Raw genomic sequence first — 11037 nt, forward strand, 5'->3', positions numbered from 1 at the left:
TCTTAAGCTTCACGGATACAATCATACAAGATACAATTCAAAAGTCGTCAAGATTTTCAATTGCAGCAACACCAGCTGATGACATACCTCATCCCAGAAACACTCAGCAACCCCATTCCTAGAATATAGCCCAAAGCCTTATGTTTATTGTTTAAAAATGTACTTCAATTATAATGAAGTTTGGTTATTTGATTTGATTGACAAACTTTCCTTGCTTTTGAGTTACTAGATCAGTGAGAAAGATATATATATATATATACTACATTGCAAGATTAACTTGGTGTGTAAATTGTATGTGAGCGCCCCAAAGTTGAATAATCTACCATTAGTATAAATGTTCAAAAGTCATTTCGGTTAATATAACCATAACGGCAACTTAAAATTGCAGATATAGAGCTTTATGTAATTGGTATGACTTGTATAATTGGTTAAAAGAAAACAAAACTACAATTTGAAAGTTTCCTCCAACGGAGGATTGACATTCTCAATTTACGAGTGTTTTGACAGGTAATTTTGTTAAGCCACTACATAAGAAAATGTTGACAGGGTCTCCTTGATATTTTCTCCCCCACAAATTAATTCTTCTTTTTCATTTTTTAAGTTTTCCTAATTTTAAAATTAATTACTTTCATAAATTAATTAATACTTCTGCAAATTTGATAAACCCGCCCTAATATAATAGAGAATAAGGATCATAAGGTTAATCTTAGGCTAATTTTCCTGAGATAATGGGAAAAACCTGTAAAAATAAAGATCTAGATATTTATGAGTAAATATGTACTTTCCATATTTGTATGTTATTTTAAAATTAAAAAATCACATAATTAAATGATGAATGTACTACACACAAATTAATCACTATTTCAGGAAAAAATTTCTAATATCTAGCTCATGATACTTATTCTCATAATAAAAATCAAGATACTTACGAAATGATATTCACTAAAAGATAGTAGGGGATTGGGTGCAAGTGTACAAAGTTAGATAGAGATGAATTTTTGTAAAAATGCTAAGTGCGTAGACATGCACATTCTTTCGTTAACATAATTATGATTTTGAAGATTAGGTATCTGATTTAGGCTCAGATTTGGGAGTGTGGGAGTGTCATTCAAAAGATGCCTGTGGAAAAAGTGTTGTTAGGAAAATTAAATTACTATCTGCTAATTCTTTGTAATTTATGCATATTTTGAGACATAATATATAAAAATAATGTTTTAAAAGCTGAAAATGGCTTTTTCAAAAAGTATGGGGACATATTTTTGCTGACAGCAGCTTTTAGACCAAAAGCGTTTTTTCAACAACAACTTTAGAATTTACCAAACACTTTTGTCACTTTTCAGTAAAAAACTGGTGTAAGTGTCTGCAACACTAATAACAAAATGGACGTTGGGGTCAATTTAAAAATTGTTCAATGAAATAGCTATGCTGACACCACTTTGAAGTTGCAGTTATGCAAGGATACTTCATTAAAAAATTATATTTATTCAATTTAAGGGTATATTAGTAAGGGGCAATGTTAACGGTTTAATTTAATTTACATAATTTCTAAAGGGAACAAAGAATTACCTCGAATACCGACGTTACTTAAATTATAATTTTAAATATATATGTTTAACTGTTCTACCCACTCTTCTATCGTAAAGATAAGTTACCATGTGAGTTCCAATGAAGTTACAAATCTACCTAATGTATTCTCAAGGCTACCGAACTACTCCATCCGTCCCTAGGCATATATATTTTAAGATGAATAAAAAAACATAGTTTTATAATTTTTAAATTTTTTTTAATAAAAATTTAAACATTCTATTGTTATTCAAAAATATAAATTTTTAAAAGAAAATTATAAAACTATATATTCTATATCAGTCTTAAAATATATGTCAGACACCCTGTCTAAAACAAAAACAATTGAGTGGAATAGACAACTGAGTAGAACAGAGGGAGTACGTAGCCCTCTCTGCAAGATTGTTCGTGCTTTGATTCAAAATTTTACACTTTTTTTTTCATTTTCTTTTAGACCACGCCACTTTTCAATCCTGAATTATCTACAATATAGGTTATTTATCTTTTCACATACATTTTAAATCTATTTTAAATATTTGATTAGAAAAATAAGTTATCTTTTTTGTAAAAAATTGTATATGCTAAACTTAATTTAAAAAGATTAAAATTTTAATATTTTACTATAGTTTCAGTACATTTAAAATGCGTGAAAGCAAGTTAAACTTCCTATAGTTAAATTTCGATTAATTAATAATTTTCTATAATCCTAACTTTTACCCATAATTATAAATTGATAATTCGCTAAATTTATAATATTATAGTTTTTCATTAAAACATGTAGGTCCTGTATAATATATGAATTAATAATTTTATCTTATATCAAAATTATATATTTATTCAAAGATAAATTTCTAAACAAAACTATTAATGTAATAGATTTTATTAATATATACTTTTTGAAAGTAATTTGTAGCATGTATTTCATTTTATATTTTTTTTAGGAAATCATGGAGTTCTAACTTACTATCTACATATTTCAAAAGGAAATTAATATATACAAACTACAGTAAAAAATATTCAATGTCATTATCTTTATATTAAAAATCATTTATTGATACCCGTTTAAGCCTAATATTGTCATCCTTAGCTTGATCTTATTTCTCATTTCTATGTCAACCAATACATCTAAGTATTCGTTTATCATCCCGCAATTTTACTCGTGCTTCATTTTCGTCAAGATAATCAATAACATTTTCTGCATTTATTGTATTATGATAATTAATACTTTTTCTACATATATATTTGTAAATATACGTTGATAATTTAACTAGGATACATATCGATAAATTAATAAATTATTAATATAATATAATATTAAAATTAATTATTAACTAATTAATTAATATTTCAGTTAACGAACTGTTGAGCACGCCCATGAGTTTACCAACTCAACCAACGAACGAGTCCTATTTTCGATCTTCAAATGGGTACCCGAAATTTTGATATAATTAAATATAATTAAATGGGTTAAAAATGGGGTCTCCTATTTTTCGACTAACTAAAAACCTATTTCAATTTTAAATTTAGTTTGTAAATACAATATGTAACAAACCACTTTTTTATTTATAAATATGTAATTGTATTGTTTTAGTGCATACGCTTATGATTGACATTATACATTATATTATTAACTTGAACACATTAATTTAAATATTAATATTTAAAAATTTATATTTATATTTTTTTGATTAAAATTTTCAAATCACCGATTTAAGAAATTTGACCATGTGTAAAGTTTGTGCACACTTTATTGAAATTAAAATCAAATTATTCTTATTAAAAAAAGGTTGCATTAATTGCGCACACTATGATATTTTAATGTCAATCAAACATGTGCAATTATACTTCGTTTTTATTAAATATTTGAACTTTCCTGTAAATTATTTGAGAAATATTAATTTATACGGTACCAAAATACATACTTATTAGGTGATGCATTTATAAATTATAATATGACATTATTTGTACAAGATTTTAAAAACATATTACAACACCTTAAATACTTAAAATTTGTTAACATATTTAAATCATACTTGCATATTCACAAATTAAAATAAGACATCATGTACAAGATTTTGAAAACATATCTGCTAACACCTCCAAATACTCAATTTTTTTTTACTTATTCAAATCATAAAATTCTACCTAAATTGATATACGATATGCGGATTAAGTTTATAATGTGTTAAGTTGAATTTTTTCAATAAATATATGACAAAAACAAATTATTTTAAACTTAAACTTTAACTATTAAAATTGAATTAGAGCCTTATGCCATTTATTTTAAATTTATTCACTGCATGGATGACTTTTATACTCTTTTGATTTGGTAGTTGAAGATCAACGCTATTATTTTAAAATCCTCTTTTAACTGATTATTATAACGGATAAATATAGCTAATTAATTTATTCAATCCCATTAAAGATGTTCTTATTACTTAAATGACTAAGTATGAATATTTATTAGTTCTAGAATTTTTTTACTAAATTAAATTTTAAAAAATATTATTAATTATAATAATCTCAATACATAGAAACATATTTATTAAATTTTAAATTATAAAAATTTAAAAAATTAATATAATAAAAAATATATAGGGATGAAAGCACATAGTTACTTTCAATTTATTATAGAGCATAAGTTAGCTCATGAGTCATGAATAGATTGGCAAACGATCCCAAAAACTACTTGGGCTACCGAGGTGTCTATAAAATTAATGCCTATATAAGGCCTAAATTCAATGAACAAGTACTCCATTTCACTTTCACTTTTTATTTAGAAGTTGTTGTGATATTAAAGCCTCGAACTTATAAGTGAATTTTACTTTTACTAAAATAATTTTAAATTTAACGTCTCCATCTTCAATGTTGTTTAATTTAAAGTTATAAATTGAGATATTGTTAAATTAATTATTAATTACTAAGAAATTTTCTATATAAAAGGTATTAAACTTTAGTTTTAATAATAATTTATTGAAAATTGAGAAGTTATTAAACTAAAAACCAAGGTGTCATCCCCAAGTTTCTTAGTAATTATCAAATCTTAGCAATAATAAAAATAAAACAAATTGAGTCATTTTTAATTTAAAATTGAGATGTTGCCCAAATCAATACCAAAAAAGTATGATGGAAAAAATTTAAAAAGGCTAAATAATTTCTTAATCATAAAAAACTATCAATCTTGAATGTTAACTAATTTGGAATTATTTGAAATTACAAACTAAGACGACGTAAAACTAATAGTTGAGGGGTCGTGAAAGGCAATGCCGAGATTTTTTTAGAATAATTGAATATTTAACCTTAATTATAATGTACTTTATTAAAAATTTAGAAGTTAATAAAATAAAAGTCGAAGTGTCACCAAGCAAGTTTCATAATAAAAATTAAATCTTAATAATAAAAAATTTAAACAAATTAAGTCATTTCTATAAAAATCGAGATTTTGTTGAAGGCAATGCTAAAAAAACCAAGATATCAAAATTTATATATTAAATATAAAAAATATTATGAATTAAGGTGATGCTTAATTAAAAGTCGAGGACGATGAGAAATGTTCATAAAATAAAATTTAACCTTTATTATAACAAAAAATATTACAAAGACATTGTTGAAATATATTAACCAACTTTTTTATATTTAGTTTTACATCACTTTTTTTTTTTTGCTAAATTTAAATTTTTTTTTTGCTAAATTATACTTTTTACCATTAATTGTACTTTATTTTTTTTTTGCTAAATACTTAACTAACTTTTTTTATATAATTTATATAATATATAATGATCATTTTTCAAGTTACATTATCAGTTAAGTAAATCATAATTGATAATTATTATGAACATAGAACTTTTTTTGTGAGGTTTTAATGTCAAAATTTTGTAATTAAATATAAAGGTAAAAATTTATTAACATATTGCACAATTAACATATATTGGAACAAAAAAGTTTTATGAGATATTGAAAATTTATTTAAATTGAATAATAATAAAGAAAGAAGGATGTTGTGAATGTTTATAATAACATATAAATTTAGTGCAAATAATATTTACTATCACGTTTTATTTTAATATAAAAAAATTGCTTAGCAACGCGGGCAATAATCCTAGTTAATTATATTGATACTTAATTAGATAATGTATCTAGCTATAATTTTGAAGGTTTCTGCATGCTTGGATTGTGACTCATAGAACAGAGAAGAATTGGGACAATTTTCCATTCTTATGTAAAACTAAATTTAACCAAGGACCAGTTATGTGATCAAATTATTAAATACATTTTCCTTCATATGAATCCAACTCTGTGATTCTGCAAGAGTGTGAGTAGTATTGATACCTCTCCCTGCCTTTCTTAGTGGTAGATTTATTTTATCATTTTCGTCTTCCTATATGTAACAAATGTCTAATTTGCAAAATATTTCACCTATTCACAAAGAGCTTCCTCCTAACCGTACTGAATGATGGCACAAGCATTAATCATTTGTATTTTTTTAAAATAGATCTATTTGGATTTGGAGGTCTGCGGCCAAGTTTTTTACAGAAACTGCTATAAAATCATCTGCAACCATCCATAATATAAAATAGATATATATGACTTGTTTTTTCGCATAAAACTTAAAATTTGTGTACTTGAAACTGAGTGTTAACTTTATTTGGACTCCGACCGTCAAAAGTAGGCGATAGTAATGAATCTAAGATAAATAATCTATGTATTCTCGAGCACAACACTAGGGAGAAATATACACCTCCATCGGTGTTCGGAACTTTGAGTTCACATATAAAGCCTAGGAGCTTTAAGTGAACAGATAGCACTTGTTTGGTTGACATGTCCGTAATCGGTATCCAAGAAGTTCAACTTTTTGAAAAGTATTCATATGTGAAGTTGTTGGTTAAAAAAGAGATAAACTATGCTTTAAAGTTGTTTTGTATGCTTTCTTGGATAATATTTTTTTTCTTCAATTACTTGTTAACTAAATTTTCTTCTCTTTACTAATTGTGTTATATCTTAAAGCTTCCCATTTTGTCTATTGTAAGATTGTATTCAGTCCCAATTTTATTTGTCAGTATATTTCTTAAGTGTTAGAAATTGTTTCATTCACCTCTGCCGTGCATATACAATGTTTAATGTTATATTTTTTGGATAAGTTGGAACATACAACACATACATTTACATCAAATATCTACAATAGCTTTCTTGGTAACATAACTATTGATTAATACTAAACTCTTATCTCAACCTTGTATATAGGGGCATGAAGTTCAGGGCAGTGACGGTATGAATATATTGGACCCTTTGGTGTTATCAGAGAACATGATCATAAGGTCCTCGAACTTCAATGCTATCCAATTCGAATTCTTAGACGAAACCTGAAAAAATGTAAGAATGAGCTGCGAAACCCAGCAAGAGACCAATCGATCTAACTAGTAGGCCAAGTAACATATACAATATAACAAAATACGATAATTATACGACAAGATATTCGAAACAAATACTTTCCATACACATTCTTACTCTTATTCGACACGTACGATACACATAACACATAAACAACAATTATTCAAAACCCATAATTCGTGTCACGACCACTACAACCCGCTGATAACTGTTCTAAATTTTCAAAAAACTGTCACTACAATCCGGTGACCACGGTCCTCAGTTCTTATTCGATATTTTCACAAACCATGGCACAAATCAAAGATCTCAAATTATCGTCTAGACATCACATATATATGTTAGATATATTTGATAATGTCATGGCTAATATGTTTTATGTTTAGCTTTCAGATCTTACTTGAACAGGATAAATCAGTACTTAACTGTTGATCAGTACTTATACTGGAAGTCAGGACTTAAGGATATCGGTACTTATGTTATCAGGAGATAATCATCAGAAGATAGATATCAGAACTTAAGTGCTGAAGGACGATCAGATAAAGACAGTAGCTGATTAAAGGAAAGAAGATCAAGATAAACATAAGAAGAGATATGCATGAAGAAGGAATTCTGTAAAGAATGGAATACTTGGAAGAAAAAGATATCTGATTGATATATTTTAGGAAGCAGAATTATATTCCATATCAATTAGCGATTATCTTGTAACTGTGTAGTATATAAACACAGACATAGGGTTTACACTATAAGTGTTATCATTATTAGAGAAGATTATTCATTGTAACCCTAGCAGCTCTCGTGATATTTGTTCATCACTGAGAGGTAACAGTTCCATACTGTAACAGAGTTTATTGTTTCAATAAAGTTTGTTTTCTGTTACTTAAGTTCTTAAAGTTCGATTTGAGTGTACTATACACTGTATTCACCCCCTCTACAGTGTGTGTGTGACCTAACAATTGGTATCAGAGCCTATCTGTTAACATACATACAGTTAAAGATCCAAACATAATCATGTCGGACACGGAAACTCTAACTAAGCCTACCAAAACTGAGGAACCACCAAAGACACAAATTCAGAGTCGGTATGAGACCATCAGAGTTCCCATACTGAGACCATCTGAATATCCCATATGGAAGGTAAGGATGACCATGTTCTTGGAAGCAACAGATCCAGAATACCTTGATAGAATCAAGGAAGGCCCTCACAAACCAACCAAGCTCGCTGTTGCAGTTGCAGGTGAAGCAGCAAAGACCGTACCAAAGGAGAGGAGTGATTATACTGCTGAAGACATAGCATCAATTGCTAAGGATGCTAAGGTACGACACTTACTGCATAGTGCCATTGATAATGTAATGTCAAACAGGGTAATCAACTGCAAGACTGCTAAGGAGATATGGGATGCTCTGGAAACAAGGTGTCAGGGAACTGACACAATTAAGAATAATAGGAAGACAATACTCACTCAAGAGTATGAACACTTTGACTCAAAGGCTAATGAGTCATTGAATGATTTATATGATAGATTTGTCAAACTTTTGAATGATTTGTCGTTGGTTGATAAAGAGTATTATCTTGAAGATTCAAACCTTAAGTTCCTGTTAGCTCTTCCTGAATGCTGGGATTTGAAGGCAACGATAATAAGAGACAACTACAATCTTGATGAAACAACTCTTGACGAAATCTATGGAATGCTCAAGACTCATGAGCTGGAGATGGAACAAAGAAGCAAGTGAAAAGGAGGAAAGTCAAGGACAGTTGCTCTTAAGGCTGAAGAAGAATTCCCCAAAGCAGCTTCCTCAAAGAAAGACAAGGGTAAAGCTCTTTTCATAAAGTCTGATACTGAGTCATCAAGTTCTGAGAGTGATGATGACTCAGATTCTGAAAGCTTGCCTGAGACTGATGCTGATGAGGAGATGATGAAGCTGTATGCTCTTATGGTGAAAAGAATCAGAAAGATTGCATACAGGAAGTTCAGGAAGGGAAAGAAGTTTTCCAGGAAAGGCATAAGTTCTGATAAGAAGAATTTCAGAAGATCTGAAGGCAGAGGAGGAAAGTCTGACAGAGGAGATTACACCAATGTTAAATGCTATAATTGTGGTGAGAAAGGCCACATATCTCCTGATTGTAAGAAGGTAAAGGGTGACAAAGGCAAGGCTCTTGTCACAAAGCAGAAAAGCTGGACAGACACCTCAGACTCTGAAAGTGAGGAAAACTATGCATTGATGGCAAATGCTGATAAAGAAAGTGTTGAGAGCAGTTCTGAAGCTGCTGAAAGAAAGGTACATCAGACTACTTATGCTTTTCATACTGATGATATTAATGAGTTGAGAAGATATCTTAAAACCATGTTTGTTAGTTATAAAGATCAAACTTTAACATGTGAAAGATTAACTTCCGAAAATCTTGCATTTAAGAAAAGAAATGATTTCTTAGAAAAAGAGTTAGTCATGTTCCATCAAACTCAAAAGGATAGAAATGATGTTTTTTATGTTAGGAATGAAGTGCTAAAAATAAATGAATCTCTAAAAACTGAGTTAGAAAAGGAAAGAGAGATTATCAGGACTTGGACTAACTCTGGCAAAACAACTCAAAATTTGCTAAGTAGTGGAAACTGGAAAGAGGGCTTAGGTTATGGAGAAGATAAGAATGATAAAGGAACTGAAGAAATTAAGTCTATTGATAAGCAAAAGCCAAAGTTAAAACCTGTTAAGTTTGTAACTGTAAAGTCTGAAAATGAAAAATCAGAAGTTACAAAGAAATTAACTTCTGACAAACTAAAACAGGAAAAGACAGCTGAAGTGAACATAGGCTTAATGACACAGAAGCAGCTTAAGCATAAGCTGAAAGATGTTAAGAATGTAAACAAGGTAAAATCACCTAGGAAAAATAGGAATGGAAAGGAAGGTGTGAATAAAAGCAATAATTATAAACCTGTTCCTGATGCTTCTAGGAAAACATGTCATAACTGTGGAAGTTCTAACCATCTGGCTTCTTTTTGCAGGAAGAATAAGAATATTAACTCCTTACCTTCAAAGTCAGGAGTTAAGAGTCAGTCTGTTAGATACAAACCACAAAATCCTTGTTTTTATTGTGGTAGTTTATGGCATTCCATTTATACTTGTAAGGAATATCATAGCTTGTACTATGATTATTATCAAATAAAACCTTCTTTGAAGAAAGTTTCCATTGTTCCTTCTAGTGTAAATTCTTATTCAAAGTCTGATAGTGTAAGTTCTGATAAGAAAAATGTTAACATAAACTCTGATGCTAAATCCGCTGCAAATGTTAACAAACTTAATAAGGCCAAAGGATCCAAGCAAGTCTGGGTCCTTAAAACTAATAATTAGTGGTCTTTGTGATTGCAGGGCAACAGGAAAAATATTCTAGTTCTGGACAGTGGAAGTTCAGGACATATGACTGGAAATAAGGCCCTGCTATCAGACTTTGTGGAGAAAGCTGGCCCAAGTGTTTCTTATGGAGATGGCAACATTGGAAAAACATTGGGACATGGCAATATCAATCTTGGAAATGTCATAATTAAACAAGTAGCTCTGGTCTCAGGACTTAAACACAACCTACTGAGTATAAGTCAAATCTGTGACAGAGGTTATCATGTTGATTTCTTTGAAGAACACTGTGAAATTGTGAGTAAATCTAAAGGCAAAGTTGTTCTGAAAGGATACAGGCGTGGTAACATTTATGAAGCTAAGCTTTCAACAAGTACTAATGGTTCTGCAATCTGTCTGATGAGTAGAGCATCAATTGAAGAAAGCTGGAATTGGCATAAGAAACTCTCTCATTTAAATTTCAACAATATAAATGAACTGGTCAAGAAATATCTTGTGAGAGGATTGCCAAACACAGTATTTGCTCCTGATGGTCTTTGTGATTCATGTCAGAAAGCCAAACAAAGAAAATCTTCATTCAAGAGGAAGACTGAATCATTAATTCTTGAGCCTTATCATCTACTACATGTTGATCTCTTTGGTCCAGTAAATGTCATGTCTATTGCAAAGAAGAAGCATGCGTTGGTCATAGTGGATGAGTTCACCAGATACACATGGGTGTATTTCTTGCATACAAAAAGT

Source organism: Apium graveolens, chromosome 6, assembly GCF_009905375.1.
Source record: "Apium graveolens cultivar Ventura chromosome 6, ASM990537v1, whole genome shotgun sequence".
In the NCBI taxonomy this organism is placed as follows: Eukaryota; Viridiplantae; Streptophyta; class Magnoliopsida; order Apiales; family Apiaceae; genus Apium; species Apium graveolens.